Raw genomic sequence first — 27,853 nt, 5'->3', positions numbered from 1 at the left:
CAGATTCATAATCCTCATCAGCCAGGCTATCTTGAATCCAGAGGCCAAGTGAGCAAGGGACTCGCGTCTGAGCATACCCTGCCACACTTGGGGCGAACAAAGCGATACAAAAGGGGATGATGGACGGAGCGTTTGAGCAAATCAAACAATCACCCCCAGTCAACTGATCTGGGTTTAATCCATCACCATTCTTTAGCCCACTCAGCCACCCCAGTTCAGACATGGCCATATGCAAATCAGTCTGACCCTGTGCCTCATGGGAACAGTCCAGCCCGAACTGCCAAGCCATGCCCTCCCAAGACCGGAAACAAGCATCCTGGGACCGGTTTCGGAATCATAATCCTCATCAGCCAGGCTTTCTTGAATCCAGTGGCCAAGTGAGCAAGGGACTCACGTCTGAGCATACCCTGCCACACTTGGGGCGAACAAAGCGATACAAAAGGGGATGATGGACGGAGCGTTTGAGCAAATCAAACAATCACCCCCAGTCAACTGATCTGGGTTTAATCCATCACCATTCCTTAGCCCACTCAGCCACCCCAGTTCAGACATGGCCATATGCAAATCAGTCTGACCCTGTGCCTCATGGGAACAGTCCAGCCCGAACTGCCAAGCCATGTCTTCCCTGGACCGGAAACAAGCATCCTGGGACCGGTTTCGGATTCATAATCCTCATCAGCCAGGCTATCTTGAATCCAGTGGCCAAATGAGCAAGGGACTCACGTCTGAGCATACCCTGCCACACTTGGGGCGAACAAAGCGAAACAAAAGGGGATGATGGACGGAGCGTTTGAGCAAATCAAAAAATCACCCCCAGTCAACTGATCTGGGTTTAATCCATCACCATTCTTTAGCCCACTCAGCCACCCCAGTTCAGACATGGCCATATGCAAATCAGTCTGACCCTGTGCCTCATGGGAACAGTCCAGCCCGAACTGCCAAGCCATGTCTTCCCTGGACCGGAAACAAGCATCCTGGGACCGGTTTCGGATTCATAATCCTCATCAGCCAGGCTATCTTGACTCCAGTGGCCAAGTGAGCAAGGGACTCACGTCTGAGCATACCCTGCCACACTTGGGGCGGACAAAGCGAAACAAAAGGGGATGATGGACGGAGCGTTTGAGCAAATCAAACAATCACCCCCAGTCAACTGATCTGGGTTTAATCCATCACCATTCTTTAGCCCACTCAGCCACCCCGTCCATCACCACCCCCTTTTGTACCACTTTTAACCGCCATAAGTGTGGCAGGGTATGCTCATACGTGAGTCCCTTGCTCACTTTGCCACTGGATTCAAGCAAGCCGGGCTGAAGACGGCTGGAATGCCAGAAACCGGTCCTCGGAAGCTTGTTTCCGGTCCAGGGAAGACATGGCTTGGCAGTTCGGGCTGGACTGTTCCCATGAGGCACAGGGTCAGACTGATTTGCATATAGCCATGTCTGAACTGGGGTGGCAGAGTGGGCTAAAGAACAGTGATGGATTAAACCCAGATCTTTTGACTGGGTGTGAGTGTTTGATTGATTCAGATGCTCCGTCCATCACCACCCCCTTTTGTACCGCTTTTGGCCGCCATAAGTGTGGCAGGGTATGCTCAGACGTGAGTCCCTTGCTCACTTTGCCACTGGATTCAAGCAAGCCGGGCTGAAGACGGCTGGAATGCCAGAAACCGGTCCTCGGAAGCTTGTGTCCGGTCCAGGGAAGACATGGCTTGGCAGTTCGGGCTGGACTGTTCCCATGAGGCACAGGGTCAGACTGATTTGCATATAGCCATGTCTGAACTGGGGTGGCAGAGTGGGCTAAAGAACGGTGATGTATTAAACCCAGATCTTTTGACTGGGTGTGAGTGTTTGATTGATTCAGATGCTCCGTCCATCACCACCCCCTTTTGTACCGCTTTTGGCCGCCATAAGTGTGGCAGGGTATGCTCAGACGTGAGTCCCTTGCTCACTTTGCCACTGGATTCAAGCAAGCCGGGCTGAAGACGGCTGGAATGCCAGAAACCGGTCCTCGGAAGCTTGTTTCCAGTCCAGGGAAGACATGGCTTGGCAGTTCGGGCTGGACTGTTCCCATGAGGCACAGGGTCAGACTGATTTGCATATAGCCATGTCTGAACTGGGGTGGCAAAGTGGGCTAAAGAACGGTGATGGATTAAACCCAGATCTTTTGACTGGGTGTGAGTGTTTGATTGATTCAGATGCTCCGTCCATCACCACCCCCTTTTGTACTGCTCATTACAATCTGAGCTTACGGTACATTTGAATGTGAGTCAACATTGTGCATACTGTGATGTACATGAAGCCAACACAAATACATAGGTGTGTAAAGCGTGTTTATTTACAATGAGTATTTGTGACAGACAAGTGATGTTTTTTAAAATGGTGCTAACTGAATTAATGAGTTGTCAGTGATGGTAAATGAGACAATAGAGTAGTCACCACATTGATGTAGTGACACAGTCCAACAGACACCTGCCATCAACATGGCAGTGTGGGTAAGGATATTCAACAAAGTCAATGGCAAGGGGAACAGAGGTGTCATCATGGCTGGCTCTGCAACTGGCGTTTGGATGGTGCTTTGCCACGTGATCCTCCAGTGGTGTTTTTCTCGGATGGCCCCTTCTGCGTTTTTCTGGGCGGGCCAATGCTGCGGGCTCAGTGGTGTCTGAGGAGTCATCCTGTTGCAACTCACCCCTCTCTGTGGCAGCTGAGGTGGGGGGAGGATCATCCTGCGGGCCACTGGATGGAGGTTGAGCTGTCCTTTGGGCCACATGCCTGTCCCTCAGAACACCCATAAGCTGGCCCATGAGGTCCACAATTTGGCCCATACGCTTGCCCATCGACCTCACCTGCAGGCAGAGCTCACGCACGTCTTCCAAAACCTGGCCCATCTGTCCCTGGGTCTGCTCATATGCCCCAAGGACTCTGGTGATGTTGGCCAGGGCTTCGGTCCCAGTGTCCTCTCGAATTTTTCCCCCAGTTGCCCTCCTACCTGTCCTGATTTCCCACACTTGTGGTGTTGCCACTCAACACACCCACACACTCTCCCTGCCCTCCTCTGATTGTGTGGTGGTGTTGGTAACCACTGAGGTAGGGAGAGTGTTGCAGGCTGCACTGGTGGTGGTGGTGGTGGTTGAGCCCGCACAGGTCGTTGCAGCAAGGGGTCAGCACTGTTGTTGTTGCTGCGGCGGTGTTGGGGACAGTGGGGGCCTGGGACATGGTGCCCCCTGGTGGTCCAGATGGGCCAGGTTCTTGCTCCTCATCCGAGAAACGTAGGAACTCTGCCTCCCAGAGTCCATGTTCCGGGGGGGTGGAGGGGGGGAGAGACTAGCTCTGCAGGTCGGTGTTGCCAACTGCAGCAGTTGCTTGTGGATCTCCTGTTGAACAGAGGTTAAATGGTCTTTGAAATGCACCCCACAAGCTTGGTGTTAGACGTTTGGATGTTACATGGGATACACCACACAGTTTACATTGATATCACTTTGTATGTCTGCAAGGTACTGCGCATCATGACATGATGTGGAGGTACCTACATTACTTGTCCATGGTGTGACATGTAAATGGATACCATGTTCCACGTACAGATTGTGTGATTACAAGTAAGCATGAGCGTCAAATCCGTTCCGCTCGCGGATTTTGCGGATTTTCGATAAATTCGCGATCCGTGAACTCCCGCGAATTTACTAAAAATCCGCAAATCCGCGAGCGGCGGATCCGGGGGGCAAAAGTTCAAGCCTTCAAGCTTGAAGTTGTTGTAACTATTTTAGGATGGCGCCGGCAAACTGCCAGCGCCATCCTAAAATAGTTACTAAGTTAGCTTTAACAGGAAGCACAAATAGATCAAATAAAGCTGGTGCTCGAGCACCTGCTTTATTTTACAGGATGATGGACAGCTCACTCAAGGGATATGAAGGGCAGGGTTCATTCTGGCGCGATGGTCCTGTCACAAAAATTAAACCTCAACAGGAAGCACTTACAGATATCAATCAAGTATGTGCCCTAGTTGAAGCTCAAATTCAGTGACGCATTCATCAGCCCAAAAACAATCCTGAGCATTGTTGAGGCTGGGCAGGTGTGCTTTCTTCCCAAATCTACCGTCGAAAATCAGCTGTGATGCTGGATAGAGGCCTTTGAATCCTTGACTTTCACGAACTCAATCCCCTGGCTGTTCCTGTGACCAGGAGCTTCTTTCTCTTCATCTGCTGCTCTGATCGGTCTCTGACCTTTTATACACACCAGAGGCATGTGTGCTCGCATGTAAGGCCCGTCTGTTTGGCCCCGCCCACACACTTGCGGTGTGAACCGTCTTCCCGCCATTTACCCACTATGATGGACAGTTGAAGCTCAAATTCAGTGATGCAAAAATCAGCCCAAAAACAATTGTGAGCATTGTCGAGGCTGGGCAGGTGTGCTTTCTTCCCAAATCTACCGTCGAAAATCAGCTGTGATGCTGGATAGAGGCCTTTGCATCCTTGACTTTCACGAGCGCAATCCCCTGGCTGTTCCTGTGACCAGGAGCTTCTTTCTCTTCATCTGCTGCTCTGATCGGTCTCTGACCTTTTATACACACCAGAGGCATGTGTGCTCGCATGTAAGGCCCGTCTGTTTGGCCCCACCCACACACTTGCGGTGTGAACCGTCTTCCCGCCATTTACCCACTATGATGGACAGTTGAAGCTCAAATTCAATGATGCATAAATCAGCCCAAAAACAATCGTGAGCATTGTCGAGGCTGGGCAGGTGTGCTTTCTTCCCAAATCTACCGTCGAAAATCAGCTGTGATGCTGGATAGAGGCCTTTGCATCCTTGACTTTCACGAGCGCAATCCGCAAAAAAAAAAACGCAAATCCGCAGATGCGTGGATTTTGCGGATCAACAATACGCAAATCCGCAAAATCCGCGGATCGTGGATCCGTGAAATCCACCCATGCTTAATTACAAGGACATGTCATCATCTAACGACTTTCAGCACATCAACTGTATGTGATGCATCTTTTTGGTTTGCTCAGCATGGAAGACGTTTCATCTGAGCAAGAAGTAGCCATTGTAATCTCATGCATACCTTTGTCATATCTTGTACTTTACTTTCTTTTACCAACTGAACATGCATGTTTTGTGTTCATATGGGCCTTCATGCTCTGACACCATGGCACTTACACATTGCATTCAGTGCTTTGCATAATTGGGCCCTGAATGTCTTCAACATGTAAATTGGTGAGTCAAAGTTTGTTTTCAGTGACTGTTACGTACGCTTAGTTGTCTGCACACTGGTCGTGGCTTTTGGATCTATGCCAAGTTGAGTGACATGTGAGGGCTGGTGTGTTCACATGGCTCCATGCCTTTTGAGAGGAATGGCAGGGTGCATTCACTGTCTACCTACCTGGTCTGTGACACAGTTGAGGACAATTGCTGCCACATGGTTCTGGGTGCGGGGGGTGTAACATCCTGCTGAGCTGTGGGTCAAGACGGCCTGGTGTGAGTTGGAGTGCTGGCTGCCTGTACACACACACACCCCTCCCAGTTGAGAAGGCTACCTCCCTGTGACGTGGAGCAGAGGAAGGCAATAGGTTACACATGGCTCTTGGGTGGAGGGAATATTTTATCCTGCTCAGCTGTGGGCCAAGGGTACCTGGTGAGAGTTGTAGTACTGGCTTTCCACCCACAAACATCCCTCCCGGTTAGGATGGCTACCTCCCTGTGAAGTGGAGCAGAGGAAGGCAATAGGTTACACATGGCTCTTGGGTGAAGGGAATATTTTATCCTGCTGGGCTGTGGGACAAGGGTGCCTGGTGGGAGTTTTAGTGCTGGCTTCCCAACCAAACACCCCTCCCTGTTAGGATGGCTACCTCCCTGTGAAGTGGAGCAGAGGAAGGCAATAGGTTACACATGGCTCCTGGGTGGGGGGAATGTTCCATCCTACTGGGCTGTGGGAAAGGGTACCTAGTGGGAGTTTTAGTGCTGCTTTCCCACCCACAAACACCCCTCCCTGTTAAGATGGCTACCTACCTGTAAGTTTGAAGGGAGCCATGTGATGGCTGCCACATAGTTGTGGGTGTGGAGAGTGCTCCATCCTGCTCAGATGTGGGACAATGGTACCTGGTGGAAGTTATAGTGCTGGCTTCCCACCTGCAAACTCCCTTCCCTGTTAAGATGCCTACCTAACTGTAAGTTTGAAGGGAGCAATGCAATGTCTGACACATGGTTGTGGGTTTGGGGAGTGCTCCATTCTGCTCAGCTGTGGGACAAGGGTGCCTGGTGCAAGTTGTAGTGCTGACTTCCCAACCACAAACAGCCCTCACTGTTAAGATGGCTACCTACCTGTAAGTTTGAAGGGAGCAATGCAATGCTGACACATGGTTGTGTGTGTGGGGAGTGCTCCATCCTGCTGATCTGTGGGACTAGGGTACCTGGTGGGAGTTGTAGTGCTGGCTTCCCACCAATAAACCCTCCCTGTTAAGATGGCTACCTACCTGTAAGTTTGAAGGGAGCAATGCGATGGCTGCCACATGGTTGTGCGTGTGGGGAGTGCTCCATCCTGCTCAGCTGTGGGACAAGTGTGCCTGGTTGGAGTTGTAGTGCTGGCTCCCACCCACAAACACCCCTACCTGTTAAGATGGCTACCTACCTGTAAGTTTGAAGAGAGCAATGCAATGGCTACCACATGGTTCCGGTTTGGTGGTGTTCCATCCTGCTGAGCTGTGAGACACGGGTGCCTGGTAGGAGTTCTGCTGGCTGACTTTACCCATGCCCCCCTGGGAATGTTGCTAGCTACCTTTGGGGTGATTCAGAGGAAGGAAATGTTAGATCTGTGAGACATGTGTTAGGAGGAATGTGGTGCATATGAGTGCATTTGGGCCTAGGAAGTGCAGCTTTGTAGTTGTGCAAGACAGTACATAGCAGTGTAATGGTTGGATGCAGTATGGCAAGCACCTTCTCCTCCCATTCGGTGAATGTTAGTGTTGGAATGGGAGGGCCACCCCCAGTCCTCTGAGCCAGCTCATGGTTCTTATTGACACGCTCTTTCACCCTGGTCTTAAGGTCATTCCACCTCTTCCTGATCTCCTTCTGGGTGTGTGGGGTGGTCCCTACTGCATTGACTTTGTTGACTATCCTTGCCCACATTTGATTTTTAGTGGCTAATGGTGTCAGTTGGACCATGCTTCCAAACAAATGTAGTTCTGATCTGATTACCTCATGTACCATCACTGACAACTCATTGTCAGTGTATTTGGGCATTTTCTTCTGTGACATGGTGTGTGATGTGCAAATGCGGGACAAGTGCAGGTGTGAAGGTGGGGTGGTGATGTGTGTGATGTGTGTGTGGTTGTGAGGGTGTGATGTGTGCAGATTTGCCTCTCCTTTGTGCTGTGGGGTTGGGCCCTTCAGTTCTGGAGTTGTGCAAAGGATTCTGGGCAGGGAAGGGGCTAGTTTCATACTCAGCTATGTGGGTAGGTCACAATGGAGTATTGATGTCAGTTGTGTTGTGTGGGTTGACCTGAGATTTGTTCTTTTTACTTGCCATGGTGATGTGTCATTGGGGTGTGTTAAGTGTTTTTTGAGGCTGAGCCACATTAATGGCCACACTTGGTAGCCTTGTTGTGTGGTTGCTTTCGACCACCATTAATCTTCTGGAGTGACCACGGCGGTCGTAATACAACAGCCCTTCCACCGGCTCTCCCATTCATCAATTGTTGCGATCATGGCGGAATCACTGCAATCGTATCCTAATTTCACGTGCGGTCAATCTGCTGGTTGTGCGGCACTTTGGGGTCTTTCCGCCGCAAATCCGACTGCCACGGACGGATTTCCCCCTGCTCCGGGTGGTCCCGGCGGAATTTCGTGTGATCCGTCCGCCGTGGTCAGATTTTTCATGCAGATCATCATAATTTGACTGCCAGTTTTCCCCGGTGCCTGCGGACGGTTAATTTCTACTACCATGGCGGTCGGAATGTTTTTCCAACGGCCATCCTAATCGACCCCTTTGTTTGAGATAGTCTATCAAACCTCCACATTAGTAATGGGCTGGGAGGATGCAGTCAAATTGTATTGGGCCACCATACTATAAAGAAATGTTATCAATATTTGGAGAAAAATATATTTGCACCTTACTAAAAGTTCAATAGGTATAAGGGGAGTACCTCAAGTGTCATCCCGGGATTTTCTCACGAGGGGTCAGCACTAAGTAACTCAAAATGATCCCATTGTCATAGGACATGTCAACGTGGATTATGCAGAGTAGTATGTAATGGTATGGATGTACTAAGAGGTCATACAGGATTGCGATCTAAGGTACTCCTAGGTGGTAATTATATATAAAGAAAAAATGAGTTACGTTTCATATAAACTGACCCCATGGTATATTTTCATATAATCCAATGTCATGTGATTTGAGTCTGTGGACCCATCTCTGCTCCTTTTCATGGCTGTCAGGCTCATTATTGATCATCTCGATCACTGTCCATCTGAAATCCCTCAGAGTGTGTTCAGGTTACAGTCAGTGAGAGGTCATCGTGGTTGTTGCTCGTTGGCATCTTACGTTATTGTGATGTTCACACATACGTGTTATCACTTTTCTTGACGTCATCCCCAAATAGTGGAGATTGCAGGGGCATGTGATCAAATATATGACGTTCTTTGACTCACAGTCAGTGAAACCTCGTTGCTCCCAAATAGTGCCATCATTGAAGGCAATCTTCTTACCTGGCAGTTGTGATGTGGCACACACTACAATTACCGCATGAATGATGGCTGCTGATGGGTGCCAGAAACCATTGATTTGGGGTGTTCTCCCGAGGTTTTCATGGTCGTGTGTGTACCAACATATCCTTCAGGTTGAGATTCCTTCTGTGTGAGAACATGTGTTTGGGTAGTGTCATTGTGCATCCACTCAGGATATGCCAGTGTTTGTTAATTATTTTGTTGATGGTTTAAGAGGCACTGTTGTATGTAGTGACACATATAGGACGAGTTGTATCTGGTTCTCTGCTAGTGTGTTCCGGTAGGGCCTGCCTGTCGTTGTTCCTGGCTCTAGTCCTAGCTCTCAGTTTGGCACTGAGGGCAGTTGCTTTTAATTTAAAGTCCTTAACTTCGGTACAGTTCCTCCGGAGGCTAAGGAAATGCCCTAACTGTAAGTTCTCTCTCAGATGCCATTGGTGGGTGATGGTTATCATAGCTTAGAAGACAGTTCTTAGCCATCGTTTTAAAGTGGGTTGTCGTCTTCAGGCCTCTTCCATTGGCAATTACATTTAACTCAAGGAAGACCATTGTGGTTCTTGAGATTGTGTATGTAGATTTTAAGTATTGATTCTGTTCGTTGAGCCATGCAATGAAAGACTCCGCTGTGTTCTCATCTCCATTCCAGATGATGAAAACGTCATCTATATATCTCTTCCAGATGATAATGTTGTCACGATAGGGTTTGTTAGATGACAATATTTTCTGTTTCCCAAGGTGGTGGATATAGAAACCCGCCACACTAGGAGAAAAAGTGCTGCCATGCTTGTCCCGTGCTTTTGTAGGGAGAGTAGGTTCTCGAAAGCTAAGAAGTTCTCGGTCAAAGCCAGATGGAAACACTCCATCACCAGGTGATGTGATGTCTCGTATTCCCAATCGGTATTGAAGAGAACCGCCTCCAGAATCTCCAAGGTCTCTGTGTGAGGGAGACTGGTATCTAAGCTCTCTTTGTCGAATCCAATGAGACATTGCGCTTCTTTATTGAATGGTAATGTGTTCAGGATGCGTAGAATATCCTTGGTGTCTTTTAGGTGTTCCATGGATAATGGGAGTAGGAATGCATCGGCAAACTTGGAGAGAGGTTCCAGAATGGACCCTATCCCTGAGAGATAAGACGAACCGTGTTTATTTCAGGTTTTTATGTTGTACAGCTCTCCTTCTCTCCTTCTTCCACGGTTCCAGATGGTTCTGACCTTCTGTGGTTCCCAGTCTCCAGCTTGCTGACGTTCCGGCCTACTGAGGTCAGCACTTAGAGGGCATCAGGTCTAGTCATCACCCAAAGGGAACGGAGCAGTTGTTCAATTGAGTGACGCATTACTGGGCTGGTGGTCTCCTTTGTGCTCCAAGTTGCAATGGCAGGGGTCCATGGCGTCGTTGACTTTACCAAGGATGAATTGCAGGAGTTATACTATTATTCAAGAGCCTCATTTATGAAGCCTTAGTGGCACTTTTGCACCTCCGAAATGTCACTTTTTTGAAGTTCCGGTGGGTCAATGTGCCACAGCATGTTTACGCAGCCATGTAAAGCCACTTTACGTTGCTTTTCATGGCCTTGTAAATATGTGTCCCTTTCAAGCATAAAACATGGACGTTCCCACCCAAAACCCATGGAATCTGAAGCAATCCCAAATTTGCGAAAAACTATCAATCTGGAAATGTAGCAGAATCTGACACCACCCCAAGGGTGGCGTTTGAGAGGCGTATAGAGGATAAATGTTTTCATTCCTCCTCTTTTTTTTCCTTTTTCTATGTGTGCAGCATTTTGCATCACACATAGAAAGAGGAAATTGTCTGGATAGATTGATTTTGTGCAGGAAGGTGTCCTTTACTGTACAACATCCGTCAGCTCTACAACACAGGCACCCTTGCACCATTTCGCAAGGGTGCCTGCGTTGGCACATGGCAGCCAGGAATGCGCCCTTTTTTACAGATAGGGCTCATTCCTGTTCTTTTGGTTTGTCACAGGGCAGTGCAGCAAGATTCCTTGCAGCGCTGTCCCACACAAAAACCTCTTAAATGAGGCCCCAAGTGTGTTTGCATCATTTTTAAGACCAGCTAATTTCTAACGTTAACAAACTGCCTCTAATGGGACTCTGCTGCAGTATTTATTTTTTAGAGACATACATGGAAACCCTTGTAAATATTGTGTTGTGTGTTTTGCAGGAGTTTTTACATGGGAATGCCTACTTTGCATCTAATTTTTCGTAAGTCACACTAACAAAAGTGCAGCTATGAAAAAAATCACGTTAATACTGAAAGAATGCGGAAGGCAAGATGGCGGCCATGAGTGCGGTCGTACGAGCTTGAGCTCCCAGAGCTCCCCCCCATGCTCCGCTTACGATGACCCGGGGTGTTTAGGCTGTATCCAGGCTTCCCTGACCTGTGTGCCGTGCTGACCCGGGTTGAAGTGCGGGCTGAGCAGGTATGCTGTAGAGCGTCGGCTGCGCCTCTTGTCTGAGTCTTTGCCGGCTCCTGGTGTTGGCAAGACGGATTTCCGGGTGTGCGCGCGCCTACCAGTGTGGAGAGTGGATGGTGTCGGCAAACGGAGGACTAGGAGTGGAAGCCGAGCTGAATTGCGCTACAATGCCTCAAAGGCTGGTCGTGGCAGAGCACGAAATAACATGGTTGCAGCGGTCGCCATAGAGGCTATAAAGCTGACTTCTGTGGTGAAAAAGGATGTTACTCGCGTGGATAGTGGTAATTAGTATGTCCCCTCTCTATGTTTGACTGCAAAAGCAAAGAAAAATACGCATCTATGACACCCACCACATCTACTAACCCTGAGCATGCTTTGAATATGGGAGAAGATTTACAGGGGGAAGATGACTATCTGACTCCTTAGGCCCATGAGGATGGGGGTATGACTGGCATTCCTCAGTGTTATTTAAGAGATGGGCAAGGTGATGGTAAAAAATCAGAAAAGACGCCAGTAGATGACAAGATGCAAGGGCCAGACAAGAAGGTACGGGGGAGAGAACAACGCAGGGTCCACCAATGAAAAAGGGGAAATGGTAGTTAGAAAGAAAATGGTTAAACCGGATTTAAGGAAAGAGAACGACTCAGGCAACCCTCCCTTCTATTCTATGTCTGATCCCTCAGATACCACCGGGGATGAATCTGACTCTGACAAGCGTAAGGGAATAGATAGTCCAAAAACTGTGAGCAAGCAAGGGGGCGCTGAATATCAATCTGCTGAGAGTACTGATTCTTTTCAATGGGACTGTTCATTTATGGCAGAGACTGAAATGCCTAGCTGTTTACAACCCAACTCTGAATCTGCTGAGAAACCTGAGGACATCTCCCTGGCTGTCATCTACCAGACCATCATCGCCCATAGGGATGAGACTCGTACAGAGAGTCTGCGTATGCGAAATCTTGCTCTGAGTTTGCTGATGGGTTTAATGAGGCTGGGATCCGTATATCAAATCTAGAAGACGAGCTTGCAGCGCAGAACGTGGCGACAAAGACCATGCTAACTGCCAAAGATGACACCATTTGGAAAATCACTGATCTTAAAAATCGACTTTGACGCAATAATCTCCGGGTGCTGGATATTCCCGAGGGGGTCGAGGGGCAAGATGCATGAAAATTTGTCATCGAACTCTTTTCCAAAGCCTCTCCTGGGCTAACTCAATGGGATTGGAGCCGGGAGATTCAGAGGGCACACAGGTTCCCATTTTTTCAGCGCAACAGAGCGGGCCAGAACTCTTCAAGACCAAGGGCGATTTTAATATCAATCAACAACTTTCTGGTAAGAGAGGCGGTATATGAATTGGCACGCCCAGATAGAAAGAAGAACGGAAAAGGGATAGAGTTTTTTGTGCACCCTGATTATTGCCCTTTAGCTGTAGAAAAAGATGGTAACTACAACAGCTTATCACACCATTCCGGGATAACCTGCTGAACCCAGCTAAGCTTAAAGTTATTCATAATAAACATGTACAGTTTTTTACAGCTGAATCAGCTGCTAAAAAGTACCTGCAATCCCTATAATGGACTTGGAGCAAGGAAAAGAAGGAGGAACGAAACCAAGGAAAAGAAAATAATATACATTTAATGACTAAATAAAAATAGGAAAGAGGGGGGAAGGAAGGAAGGAAACAAAAAGGGGAGAAAAATTCCTCTCTTTATATTCTGGAATGTGGTTTCCCCTTGTTTTCTTTTTTCTTTAATTTATTTATTTATTTATTTTCTCTCCTTTTTTTCTTTCTTTGGATTGGGTTGCAATGCAACATGGTGGGCGGTGAATACCTATGCAGTTTTAACACTGGGAGGGGCAGGGGGGTCCAGGGGTAGGAAAAGCTCGATCCATCATGTGTCCCCAAGCCTTTTGTTTGGGGCTGGGAGAGGGTGGGTCATGGCTCTGGTTGGAGCCGTGTATGGGGGAAGAGGGCTGGGTTGGGGTTGATAGGTGGGAAGGGGCACTAGTAAAAATAATCCATGATGGTATGGTGAAGAGAAACAGGGAATTCATTGGTTTTAGGTACACTGTTTGTAAGCTTAAAGATACAGGGAAAATAGATGGGGAATAGCGGCACATTTGGAGGTATACTGGTTTGTTCCCTGAATGTAAGTGGCTTGAATGACCATAATAAAAGGCAATGCGTTGCAAATGCGATGCGGATGCTTCAGAGTGATCTGATTTGCTTACAGGAAACCCATATCGCATGGGCCAAAAGAAAATTGTTAGCGGAATTAGGTTTGACAGTATTGGTTTGTACAGAACAATCCACCACTACACGGGGAGTTGCAATTTTGGCTAAGAATCAGATACAAGGGACAGGTAGAGCATTGGCAGACAAACAAGGTAGGTGGGCTATTGTGGAATGTAAGATTGGTAAGGTAAGGTAATAATTTTATTTGTGTATGATTAATTAAAATTATTACAAAAGTATAAAACCATATGACAATAAAAATAATATAAAAATGCAACAGTTACTGTGGTCAATTCAAGGTTGTTACTAAGTCCCAATGAGTCTTTCAAGTGTGATTGAGTCTTTCCTTTGTTTGGTCAAAGAACTTCACAACCTGGCAGTTCAGTTTGATGTCGCTGGTGGTGAAGCACAGTTTGACTGCTTGCCTACAGGTCCGAACAGCATATGATCTAAAAAATAGTAGCAGTAGGTTGTGCATCAGATCCCTTAATCTCGGGCATATACATATCACGTGGACAATGTCCTCCTTGCCCAATTTACACAGGCGACACAAGTCCGAGACATGAGTTCTCTCCCATGGAGGCAGGTGCGGTAATATCGGGATAGCCCCAAGGCGCAGTTTTAGAAACTTTTCTTTAACTTTTATTTTCATCCCGATGTTAAGGTAGGCTTGTGGCCGTATTTTACCGTAATCTCCCACCGTTATCCCTCCGTGAGCTCTGTTGGCTAGATCTTTCTTATCTTCTATTCTTGAGATTATCCGTGCAGACTTTTTGGCCAATTTTTTAAAAGACTGGAGGTCTATGGTTGTTTCCCAGATGTCAGATAAACCTAGCACTTCAAGAGATCCAAATAAGTAGTCCCTAGGCAGTGAAGTGCGGCGTCTGAGTAGCTCTTCCCAGACTCTGGCATTTAGGGAGTCAGGGTCAGAGTCGCGGATCTTGCGCCAGGTAGCTACATATGCACTCCGTCTTTCGATTGCTTGTTTGACAATTTGGGCCGGGGAAGCATATTTGGGGAGGTTGAAGATTGCTCTGTAAGAGTTGGCTATAACTGTGTCCAACAGTGCGGCGTCCTTCCCATGCAGGGATTCACTCCCATAAGTGAGCGTTGGTTGGAGTTTCACTCGGAGGATTTCAAGGAAGGGTTTAAGGGTGAGGTCAGGGAGTTTGGGCTTTAATGATTTTAATGCACGGTAGGTCATTGTTGCCTTCCCTCGGATGGTCTGGAGCTGAGGTCTAGACGTGTTCTTAGAATCCAGTACGACACCAAGGTACTTATATGTGGCTACCCGTTCAAGCTTTTCTCCGTTCAGGTACCAACAAGGGATCCTTTTCTTCCTATAGTTCACTGTCATGACCTTAGATTTGTTAAGGTTTATTTGTAGGGCATTCTTTACCGAGAAGGCATGGGTACAGTTCAGGAGATGCTGAAGGCCTATTGGCGACCGGCTTATCAGCACTAAGTCATCCGCGTATAGCAGACTTGAGAGGGTGGCTTTTCCTAGCTTGGGTGCATGATTGTGGCATTTGTCGAGTTCTCCCGGCAGATCTGAAATAAACAGATTGAATAAGATGGGCGCTAATAAACACCCCTGTTTTAGTCCTTTAGTTGTCCTAATCGGCTTCGAGAGGTGTTGACCAGTTCCAAGTTTGATTTTAACCCAGGTGTTTGAGTGAAGCAGTATTAGGATATCCAGGAGGTCTTTCGGGATGCCCCAATTAGATAGTTTTTCCCAGAGTTTATTTCGGTCCACGTGGTCAAAGGCAGCCGTATAATAGATGAATGAGAGGAATAGCGGTAGCTTAGTGGTTTTTGCTTCACCCATCAATAGGGACAAGGCCATGATGTTGGTTGTTGTCCCTTGGCCTTTACGGAAGCCCGTTTGATTGGGAGGGATAATGCCTTTTTCGGACGCCCATGCCGATAGTTCCTCCAGGATGAGTCCGGCAAAGTATTTTGCTTCGATGTCAAGCAAAGCAATGAGACGATAGCTGTTCGGATTATTCTTGCTGCCATGTTTATAAATCGGGCTTATAATGGACCCATGCCAGGAGTCCGGGAGGGATAGAGTGAGTCTAGCCTCGTTAAAAACTAGCCCCAGAGATGCACTCCAGAAAGCTACGTCAGATTTATACAACATGGGAGGAATTCCATTCGGCCCCGGAGCTCCATTCGGTCGCCCCTTGATGATTCGCCGTCCGATGTCTGCTGCAGTAAATCCTGTGAGCACTATCTCCGCGTCCTTTACAGGTCTTCCTTCCCATTTTAGGTAGACTGGTTACGGTGGGTTTATACCCTCACCTTCCCGCATTCCGCACGCATTTTCCCCCCTATGATTGTTAAAGTTACCATCATGACCAGGCTTTGTAATTTTCATGCAGGGTGACTTGGTTGTCGTGTCCCCTGTAATATTGTCATTATTAAAATATGACAGTAAATATTTGGACCATACTTCCTCAGTTATGTGCGAATTTTGCCCCAGATGGTCAGGGTTCTGTATTCTTTTTACCATATGCCAGAACTTAGAGCTATTTTTCTGCTTCCCTTCATAGAGAAGTTTCCCCCAAAGATCATCGTTTCTTTGCTTTTGACTTTCCCATTTCAGCCGTTTAAGTTGCTTTTTTGCTTCCCTCAGCACAACTTGCAGGCTAGGGTTTCCCAGGTCCTTTCTCATCTGCCGCAGAGTTTGATTAATCAAACGTTTTTGTATTTTCAAATCCAGCCTCATCTGTCTCGTGCTTGAGGTTCCCCTCCCTAGGCGAGGGTTAATAGATCTGGTACTTCCCATTTGCTCCCCAATGGTGTTGATGAAGTCTTGCCAGGCGTTCGCTGGTTTGGATGAGCAATGGACTTGTTGGAAGAGGATTTTCGCAGTGGTGCTAATGAGGTCGATGTTGTCGGGATTGCACCGTATCCGCTTTAGATTAGCGCTGACTTCTGTCTCTGGGCCAGTGTAGCGTTCTTTTTCCTCTGCCGAGTTGGATCTTATCTCAGCCACAAGGGGCAGATGGTCGCTAAAATCGGTCGCATCTATTTTAAATGATGTTATCCAGCTGAACATGTCTAGAGATATGAACATATAATCCAAATGCGAGGATTGTGTACTAGAGTGGAAGGTGGCTGCGGGTGGATCGTCTTCCGCATAACGTCCATTTAGGGCCCTTAGATTGTGGTTATCCAATAGCCGCAGAAGGTTTTTTGAATATTTAGTTAAAATGTTGTTTTTTGTTCGGCCTTGTGGCGGCACGGCCCATGCCGTGTCCAGTTCGTAGATGAGATCAGTGCCTTGCTCTTTGCTGATGAGAAGCATGTTAAAGTCACCAGCCAGAATGAAGGTGTCCGACACCCTAGAGTCCCTGATTTTTTGTAGAACGTGCGCCAACTCTTCCGCCGATTTTTGTTTCCATTTAGGGTGGATATATGTATTTATAATGATAACTTCCTGATGCTGTTTTGATGAGGGGAGTGATAGCTTTGCCACCTGTATGACACTTGGGGGGGTTATATGAAAGTCCAGAGCCCTAATTTCGCCTATTGTCGTTATAGAGGCGAGGACCATCAGTCCTCCTGAACCGCGGCCAAAGATTGAGTTTTTGTTTGCCGGCATGCAGAGTGATGTGAACCCTTGGAGGTCAAATGCTTTGTCTTCCCAGGTTTCTTGTATTAGCAGGAGGTCAAAAGAAGTTAGATATTGTATGAATTCTGGGTCTTTCCTTTTGCTGACTAAGCCATTGATGTTCCATGAGCAGATTCTTATAGCCCCGCGTCTCACAGAAGAATTAAAGGGCGCTCGCCCATTCTGTCAGACGTCAGCAATCGTTGTGACGATAGTGCGCTGGATGCTTCTCCAATTAGGGTCAGTAGATGAGGAAAGGTTCGTATTTTGATTATGGTTTTGACCCAATTGAGAGCTTTTAATGTTTCGGGAACGTTTCCCCGGTGAGCAGCTCCTGACTCCCTTTAGTATTGACTTGGGTTTTTTTTGAGGCTGAAGTTGAGTGGAAGGTAAAAGGGGAGTCGGATAGAGGGGTTGCCTTTCCAGCTTTAAGACAATTCCCATTGCTGGAACGTTGCCTCAACTTCCAGAATTTTGTTAGCTATCTCCAGCGAGATCCAGGTTGTTTTGGTGATATCAGGCTGGAGGCGCGTGGTGTAAGATTGGAAATCAGAAGTGTACGATATGTTCCATATATGGCTCAAATTTTAATGAGGTCTTAATAATTGAAGGTCTGAAGATAGAACTGGCCCTATGGCCCACCCCGCTGATCATGTGCGGTGATCTAAATATACATCTTGAGCCTAATGCTCTGCAAGATAATAGCAAATTGTATAATGGGAGGAAACCGAGGGTATTTAAAGCGTTACAGTTCCTTCTGGTGGATCATGGATTAGTGGATGCTTGGGCTACATTAAGAGGGGAGGAACCTGGGTATAACTTCTATTCCTGTCCGCACCAGAAATTGGTAAGACTGGATTAATTTTTTATATCAGGTCTCTTGCTAGCTAGAGCTAAAATACAGGTTGTCACGAGGACATGGTCCCTGTCGCGGACGGACGGGGTGTACCTGCTAACGTTTGTCCATTTCCGCCCCGTCCGCAGGATCCCTTGGACGTTTCCTGGATTTCCTCAGCTCTGCCTTCGCTGACCCCGTCACTGGGCCTGCCTTCCTTGACGATAGGGGGGAGTTCCCTGGCTTTCCCGACATTCAACCAATCAGGAAAGAGTCCGTCATTTGACCCAAGCCAATCAGATGAGCGAGGGGCGTTTAAGGAAGCCCCGTTACTATCTGCCGGCGCAGAACCTCCAGGAGAGAAGCTGGCCCGCTAGGAGAACGCCAAAGAAGAAGAAGACGGAAGTACCGAAGAGCCGCTTCAAGTATTGCCGGAGCAGAGACAAGCCAGGAGGCCAATGGACCCACGAGCCGCCCTGCCACGCTTCCAGGGGAGAAGTGTGGCTCCACAAGGTACGAGGGCGTTTTCAAGGGCTGTTTAATTCACGGGGTGGGACGGGGTAGGGTGAGGGTGGACACAGGCTCTGTGCAGTGTTCCCGGCGTCACTCGGATGTTACGACCTAAGTCTTGAGAAGGTGGTGGAACCCTGGTGATCCCTCACTCCCCTGCACCCCTCACACACTCATTGACCTCGGTTTCAGCCATTAATACGGCTGTTTGTTTCCCTTTTCTTCCTGAGCCTAACCGGACCCGAGAAGAGCCACAGGGAGAGCCAAGATGGGGATTCAAGAAAAGGAAGCACAACACCGGAAGGAAACCTCGCTTATTGGACTCTGTGCTTTGTTGAATGCCGAACAGTATGCATCTCTGACCTCTAGACAAACCGAAGCAAATGTACTTCTGAATAAAAGGGTTATCCGAGCATATCAGTTCGTAGCGTCCATCCTTTCCCCAGCCCGACTGTCACACAGGTACATCCACAGGTTCCTCAGAACATGGCCCTTTAGTATTAAACCTGAGGCTACTTAGGACTGGAATTAAACTGCAAGCTTTTTAATTTGACAGGAAGTTACTTTTAGATGAAAGTTTTGTGACTCACATGAAGACATGGATTGAGCAGTTTTTTCTCACAAACCGTAACAGTGCTGGGATTGGGTGTGTATGGGATACTTTTAAAGCAGCTTTCAGGGGGGAGACCCTCAGCTTCGGTTTTTATAAACAAAAACAAATGCGAGCAGCGCTGCAGGAATAATATGCTAGTTTAACTGTAGCAGAAGAAAAACTTGTGTAAGGTGTACATGGTGGTCAGGAGATTACTGCTCTTCAAACCGAAATATCCCGGGGCAAGGCGAGAATAAATCTCCACTGGAGTAAAGAGATAGCTAATAACTATGAATACAGGGAGGCAAGCGGACGCTGCCTGGCACAGAAGCTTGGATCTAAAGCGGCGGCTCAGAGGATCAGCTCAATGGTAGACTCCAGGGGCAATCCCGTAGAAACTGATGTTGGGATTTTAAATGTGTTTCATGATTTCTATGAGGCATTGTTTATGGGGGAGGGGTATAACCCGCAAGTTGGAGAATCCCTTCTACAGAAGTATAAAGATAAAAATGTGGATAGGCAAGATATAGAACTATTAGAGGCCCTATCACTATCGAGGATTTGGAAAGAGCTATTAATAGCTTAGCACTGGTTAAAGCTGCAGGACCCGATAAACTTCCACTTAAAATTTACAAAACCTTTTTTGGAACATTAAAAACTGATATGCTCGCTTCTTTTCAACAGGCCCAGACAGGAGCTTCCCCCCCTAAAATGGGATGAGGCCAGTATTGTAGTCTTTACAAAAAAGGACAAACCCGCTGAGCAACCCGGCTCATATCGCCCCATAATACTTTTAAACGCAGATGGCAACATTTATGCCAAAATCCTTGCGACCCGGTTGGCTGAAGTAATAACCCTGTTGGTATCAATTTGTCAGCATGGCTTCTTCCCCGAGAGGGGGACAACCAATCACATCAGCAGAGTGGTAACTCTGTTAGATATAGCCAATACAACGGGGATTGAACTCAGTTTGATTTTATTAGATGCCAAAAAGTCTTTTGACCGGGTCGCTTGGGAATTTTCATAGGCTACATTACGATCTCTGGGTTTTAAACAGAACTACATTACCGCTATACACGCCCTATGGTGCACAGACATAATATCGACTCCAAAATATCGTCTGGACAGAATATCGAGTTTTAAATATCATTTGGAGAAAATATCGACTAGACAGAATATCGACAGCCAAAATATCGTTTTTAAGGTAAGTGAAGTAATATCGACTGTAAATAATATAGACAGTGAAAATATCCAAGTATATAATCTAGATAGTAAAAAATATAGTTTTTTAAATAATATTTAATTATTTATAGTGTGTTTATGTTATAATATGTGTGAAAAGTGTCAATTTATTTTATAATTATTTTTAATTAATTATTTTTTTAATTATTGTGTAATTTAATTCTGTAGCGGGTTGTGGGTTTATAGGGGAATAGGGTGGGAAGTAATTTAATTATAATTAATTAAATATGTAAATTTATTAATTGGTAGTAATAATTAATTAATTGGTAATTAAATAATATATGTTAATTATTTAAAATTTAATTGGTAATTAATTTTATTTAATTGATTAATTGCTAATTATGTCAATTAAAATAATGTATTTTCTCTAGCGGGTTGTGGGTTTATAGGGGAATAGGGTGGGAAGTAATTTAATTATAATTAATTAAATATGTTAATTTAATAATTGGTAGTAATATTTAATTAATTGTTAATAAAAAAATATTTGTTAATTAATTAAAATGTAATTGGTAATTAATTTTATTTAATTGATTAATTGCTAATTATGTTAAATGAAAGGGGTATTTTTAGGGTTCAGGGTCAGTTTTTAGTTTTTGGCTAAAGGGGTATTTTTAGGGTTCAGGGTCAGTTTTCAGTTTTTGGGTAAAGGGGTATTTTTAGGGTTCAGGGTCAGTTTTCAGTTTTTGGGTAAAGGGGTATTTTTAGGGTTCAGGGTCAGTTTTTAGTTTTTGGGTAAAGGGGTATTTTTAGGGTTCAGGGTCAGTTTTCAGTTTTTGGGTAAAGGGGTATTTTTAGGGTTCAGGGTCAGTTTTCAGTTTTTGGGTAAAGGGGTATTTTTAGGGTTCAGGGTCAGTTTTCAGTTTTTGGGTAAAGGGGTATTTTTAGGGTTCATGGTCAGTTTTTAGTTTTTGGGTAAAGGGGTATTTTTAGGGTTCAGGGTCAGTTTTCAGTTTTTGGGTAAAGGGGTATTTTTAGGGTTCAGGGTCAGTTTTCAGTTTTTGGGTAAAGGGGTATTTTTAGGGTTCAGGGTCAGTTTTCAGTTTTTGGGTAAAGGGGTATTTTTAGGGTTCAGGTCAGTTTTCAGTTTTTGGGTAAAGGGGTATTTTTAGGGTTCAGGGTCAGTTTTTAGTTTTTGGGTAAAGGGGTATTTTTAGGGTTCAGGGTCAGTTTTGGGTTTTTGGGGTACATATACACTATTGCCTATTATTTAATTAAATGTTGTTACTATATATATATATATGTTTTAAGAAATATGATTAAAAAAATATATTTTTTTTACTTTCAGTAAATATTTAATTATTAAAAGTTATTTTAAGTATTGTTAATTATATTTTAGTAATTAATTTTTTATATTAATGTAATTAAACATTGTTTTTAGTAAAGTCGATATTTTTTACAACGATATTTTTGTAAACGATATTTTGTAGTCGATATTTTTGTACTTACCTGTTTGTACATACAAACTCGATATTTTTGTAGTAGATATTTTCTCCTCGATATTTTGGGTACTCGATATTGTGGTAGTCGATATTCTTTCAGTGATCCACGCCCTATATCGTCACCCAACAGCTAGAATTTGTATTAGGGGCTTAGAATCAACCCCAGTACATATTACATGGGGAACAAGGCAGGGATGTCCCTGCTCTCACCTGCTATTTTGCCTGTATGTGAATTCATTTTTAAAATGTTAGAACAAAGCTCAAGGATAGAGTCGGTAATGAGGAGGCAAGAGTACTATCGTGTGTTCGCATACGCAGATGATGTGGCAGTGATAACGTCGAACCCTGTTACAGCCTTGCCAGAAATAGAGCAACTGGCGTTAGAGTTTGGCGCCGCTTCTGGATATAAACTCAATGATGCAAAGACACAAATTTTATGTTCTAATATAATTGCATTTGACAATCAGAGGGTCTTGAGTTAGGTAACATATCTAGGGATCACGCTGAGGTCGTGTTTAAAGTGATTGGTGGAGGTTAATTGGTGTAATATTTTAAGTGATGTGCGAAAGCAATTGGACTGGCGCGAATGTTTACATCTCTCAATCGTAGGACGACGCAATGTCCTTAGAATGCTTATACTCCCTAAAATATCATATTTTTTTCAGATCTGTACCACTGGAGATCCCTCGCCCCCAGTTGGCAATGTTACAGTCAATATGTGCTAGATTTTTGTGGGCTCAGGGTAAATCCCGGAGAGCCATGTGATATATGACTCTCCCTCGAGAGAAAGGTGGTTGGGCTGTGCCTAGTTTCACCCTATACTATTTTGTATGTATTCTACAGCATATGAATATATTATTAACCGTGGTAGAACGAATTAACGCAGCTGAAGCTCCATCGATATATCAAATTCTGTTGGGCAGTGATGCCAAAAATCGGCCGTTCATCAATCTGGAGATGAGCTACTACAAGAAAACTAGGTTTAAGGTCCTAAATACTGCCTATAGAGTATGGAAAGGAGTGAAAAAGTATTTTAGACTAGAGAAAGTATCTCAGTACACCCCACTAACAGCCACAACACTCTTCCCACCGATATTTTGGGACAGGATCATAGATAGGTGGCGGGCTAAAGGGATACAATATATCGGTGATTTATATACTAATGGGGGGTTGATGTCTTTTGAAATGCTAACCAATAAATATCACCTTCCCAGGTTTGAATTCTTTAAATACTTGCAAATCCGCGACTATCTATGTAAACACCAATGGTATATGGACGTAAATCCAGTTATTGAAGCTGTGAGGAAGAATGGCCATATGGGTACACTGTATAATTTACTTTTAGATACTAAGGGTGGTGATTTGGAGATTCAAAATAACAAATGGGACAACAGGCTAGGCTGCCTCGGCACCCGTGTAGAAACCTCTATTGAATTGTCGGGGAGGCTGCTAATATCTGCTAATCTTCGGGCACAGCATTACAAGACGGTGTTCAACCTTTATTATACCCCAGCCAAACTGTCTAAATGGGAGAGGGTTAAACGATGGAAAATGTTTTCGTTGTGGGGCAGAGAATGCCGACAATGTGCACATCTTTTATACATGTAGGCATTTAACCAGCTTTGTTGGTCATATAGAATTTTTTTTAGCAGAAATCTTGAGGGGACCAGTCAGACTGTCAGCTGCTCATGTGTTGCTGGGGGTTGCCGAGGGAGAAGGATCAGATCAATTGCTTTATAAATGTCGGTATTTGATAATCCTAGCCACAGCTATTGCTAGGTTATGTATTGCCTCAATGTGGCTTAAGAAGGACGCACCAGCTCTTGAATTATCGAGGGCTAGATTTTTATCTATGTTTAATATAGAATATAGTTTATATGCTCTGAAAGGTATTCGGAAAAAGAAGCTAGGTTTGGAGATTTGGGGACCAGTGGCCTCCTATATGGATGATTGAGTTCATTAGGTGGGGATGTTTTATGACGCTCTACACTCTGCACTGTAGGGATTTTTCATACACCAAGACCAATTATGTAAAATCATGTATTCCTTGTAAAATGTTTTTTTTCCTTTCCTTTTTTTCTCTCTGTGTACTATGCTGCTATTGTTTCTCTACTTTCCTTTGTTTTTAAGCCCAATGAACAATTTGTGTTAATGAACTGTAATGAGGTTTTTTTACTTTGGACCCATCATGGATTAATAAAAAAAAAAAAAGAAATACTGAAAAAATGCAGCTAACTGAACTTTTCAGCAACTTGTAAATATGGTGATAAAAAAAGACACCTTAATGGCAAAGAATTGATGCTACGGCGGCGTTAAATCCTTGTAAATATGCCTCTGAGTTCTACATGAATGAGGTCTACAGCAAACTGTATCTTTTGGGCAGCTTAAAGCCATCTCTGTGGATAATTTAGCCTGGTTTGTCAGTAAAGAGTATGTACATTGTCCCGCAGGTGTAAATCCTGTACAACTTACAGCGTGGTATCATCAAATGTTGATAGAATTTGTGGATCAATTTAACCCTCCAATATGCTCTCATGTAAAAAAAACGACGTACATGTCCCACCTGGCTTAGTGGTGAGATTAAACTGATACAGAGAGAGGATCAGAATAGAGAGGATGTGGTGGAAGGGCCTTAAAAAATGCACCAAATGTAAGCTAACATGCAATTGAAAGCTCAAAGTATAAAAAGAAGTTATCATGAAGAAATAAAATCATTGTTTCACCTTAGAAAATTTGGGGGGAGGCAAATAAGCCTAAAGTAACGTTTAAGACTTTGAAAGCTTTCCCCATTACCACTGTCTTTTCACTCCTTAGCAACCTGAAACTGTTTTATGTGGAAACAGAGGGGCATATTATCAAGGTATTTATCTCCGCTTTTTTGGCTTTAAAAGACAAGAAAGCAGAGATAAAATTATCTCCCTATCAGCAACAGGGTGCTAACACGCAAATTCGCATGTTAGCACCCTTGTTCGCTACGCTTTCCCTTGCATCTCTAATGAGATGCAAAGGGGGCGTTCCAGAGACAAATAATAGGAGAAATGTTGTTAAGCGACATTTCTCCTATTATCAAGGATTTCGCTAACCCTGTTAGTGATAAAAAAGCAGCGCTAACCGCGGTTAGCACTGCTTTTTTTACACCTGGTATTTTCCTGACTTAGCCATGATATCCTATGGAAGATGGATATCATGGCTAAGTTTGTGAGCCCCTATCATCAAGCTAACGCCAAACTTCAAGAGATTATCGTTGGTTTTCCAGCGATAATCTCTCATTTGGAAGTTAACGCGAGGATTTTTATCACTTCTGGGATAAACCTTGCTAATAGCAAGTTATCTCTGCGATAATTTCCGGCGATGCTTAGCGTTAAAAAATGTGTTGCTAAGCATCGTTAGCGATAAATATCGCTAATCATTGGTAATATGCCCCAGAGACTTTTAAAATACAAAATTGTTCTGTTTGTGATCATTTGGATACAAAAGAGTGGCTTAAAGCTTGTTCTCTGTCAGGGGATCTTGCTATTACTCTTTTCATCTTTTGTGAGCTCTACCTTGATGAGACCATTTGAGACGATCACCATTATGAAGACTATCAATCCCTCTTTTTGACAGGGAGGTCTCTGCCCAGCAAATTTTTTCCAAGTAAGACATATTGAGCTGATTAATTATAGCAAAGAAATTATCAACACCCCTTTTGGAAAAATATTATTCCCAATACTCTCAAGCAAGCCTAGGTGAGACTGCTCGTTATGAAACACATTTCACATGCTACTAACCCTTAAAAACTCCACACCACTGGAGTCAAGCTCTGCTGGCTGAAGACGGCTGATAGCCAGAAACCGGTCCTAGGATGCTTGATTCCGGTCCAGTAAAGACATGGCTTGGCAGTTCGGGCTGGACTGTTCCCATGAGGCACAGCGTCAAGGCTGATTTGCATATGGCCATGTCTGAACTGGGGTGGTGAGGAGTGCAAAAAAACAATGGATTTAGGTCCAGATCTCTGTCCTGGGGTGAATGTTTGACATTGTTCTGCATTCTGTCCATCAACTGTTGTTTTTGCATTTGTCACCCCGAGTGGTATGGGTATGCTCAGACGTGAGTCCCATGCTCTCCACACCACTGGAGTCAAGCTATTCTGGCTGAAGACGGCTGATAGCCAGAAACCGGTCCTAGGATGCTTGATTCCGGTCCAGTAAAGACATGGCTTGGCAGTTCAGGCTGGACTGTTCCCATGAGGCACAGGGTCAAGGCTGATTTGCATATGGCCATGTCTGAACTGGGGTGGTGTGGAGTGCAAAACAACGATGGATTTAGGCCCAGATCTCTGTACTGGGGTGAATGTATGACATTGTTCTGCATTCTGTCCATCAACTGTTGTTTTTGCATTTGAGACCCCATAGAGCCTGCTGAGCTCGGCGCTACCCTTTGGCCGCCCAACGGGGCCGTCATTACTGCGATCCATGAGACGTGGCCTGTGGCAGGCAGAACAAACCTGAACGGAGATCGTGTCCTTTTATCCAGCCGGGGCTCTGAAATGAGTGGGCCCAGCAAACGCATCTCGGCAGACCGGAGTGGAGGCCCAGCGGTGAGTGTGCCAGCCGCAGGGACTTCCTGTGCACGCTGCCTTGTCGCTGCTTGAACATCGGCACGGCCAGCTCGCAGCCTCTGCCCCGCCACGCTGGGAGACTAGCATGACCTTCCATCAGCCCCGCGGAGACGGGGTACGCAGGCGAGCTCAGGTGACAGCGGCTCAAACACCAGAGGTCGGCCAGTGGGGGTGCAGCGTGGGGTGGCGCGCTGCTCACCGAGCCCGATTACAGCTCTGAACACAGGCTGGTTTACCCCAACAGACCAGCACGTCTGACCTACCATCACACCCTCGCCATTTCTCCCGGTTGCACTGCGGTCCTCCTCAGAATGGGAACTGCCTCTAGCCCTCCTCCTCAACAGAGCGACCAGCATCACTGCCTTGGGGCCCCCCTGAAGCATCACACCCAGCGCTTGTTGTTCCCTAACTGCAGCAAGGCCCTACAGGAGATCTGTAGAGGCAGTGAGTCATCGCTGGTTCTCGCATCCCTCCTTCTTCATTGGGCAATAGAACTGTGAGTACCCCCATAAGGGACCTGCCACCACACTTTGACTGCCAGGGTACCACATACATCCCATTTGTTTGCTCCCGGAGTGGTGCTTCCCTGCTTTCCGCTCTTCTGGGCCTGGGTGACCCCCCACTAACTGCGACACGCCGAGCTGGGCCTTCATCGTGCAGTGCGCGCTGGATCTCCCCATTGCTGCCTCCTCGGTGTCATTGCACTGCGGCATGAGCCGCAAAGATCCCAAACAGAAGCCACTTTCTTTTGAAAAACTCGCCGACCGGGCCCCAGAAAGTAGCACCAGTATGGCAGAAGGTGTGCAAAGCGCAGATCGAGCAGACAACTCCTCGGCCCAATCCACAATGTTACTGCAGGAGATGAAAGCAGGCTTTTGGGATCCAGATGGCCGATTTGACGCTCTTGACAAGAGCCTTGCCAATATGGGGGCAAAAATTCAGGTACATGATTGACGCCTGGATGTTGCAGAAGCCTGCATATCTGACATCGAGGATGGCACTGCCCAATCCCGCAAGAGGCTGGAACGTATGTAGTGTATTCTTAAAGGTGTAGCCATTAAAAATGAAGATCTTGAAGCACGCAGTAGGCGTAATGATATTCGCATTTTGGGAGTTCCAGAATCCACCACCACTGGCCGTCTGGACACCTTTGTAGAAACGCTCTTAGCTGCCCTCTTCGGCAGAGACTCCTTCACACCGGGCTATCAGGACCAAGACATCGCACTGTGCCTGTCGAGGGAGTGTGGAGACGCCATCTGGCAGGGATCCAAGATTTCACTGTATCCTGACTTCATGTTCATGGTGCAGAATGCCCATCGCAAGTACACAGGAATCAAATCCAACACCAAGAATCTTGGTTTAAAATATGGCATGTTATACCCTGCTAGAATGAGAGTGGATGTAAATAGCAAGACCTGCGTATTTGATAGTCATACCGTAGTTCAGGAATTTTGCCAAGCATACAGACGGAACAGTCAGTGGGTTGTGGATGGTGTTCGTCCCTCCCCGCCACACAGTGGGTCCGATGCTAGCATGGAACTCTTCTCAGGAACTGGGTCTGGCTGATTCCATCAAACAGCTTTCTTTTCAATGCAATGTAACTGTTTTGGGATAATTTCTTTCATTATTGCA

Source organism: Lissotriton helveticus, chromosome 10 (genome assembly GCF_964261635.1).
Source record: "Lissotriton helveticus chromosome 10, aLisHel1.1, whole genome shotgun sequence".
In the NCBI taxonomy this organism is placed as follows: domain Eukaryota; kingdom Metazoa; phylum Chordata; class Amphibia; order Caudata; family Salamandridae; genus Lissotriton; species Lissotriton helveticus.
The sequence above is the reverse complement of the archived record's forward strand: the minus strand, read 5'-3'. Positions refer to the sequence as shown.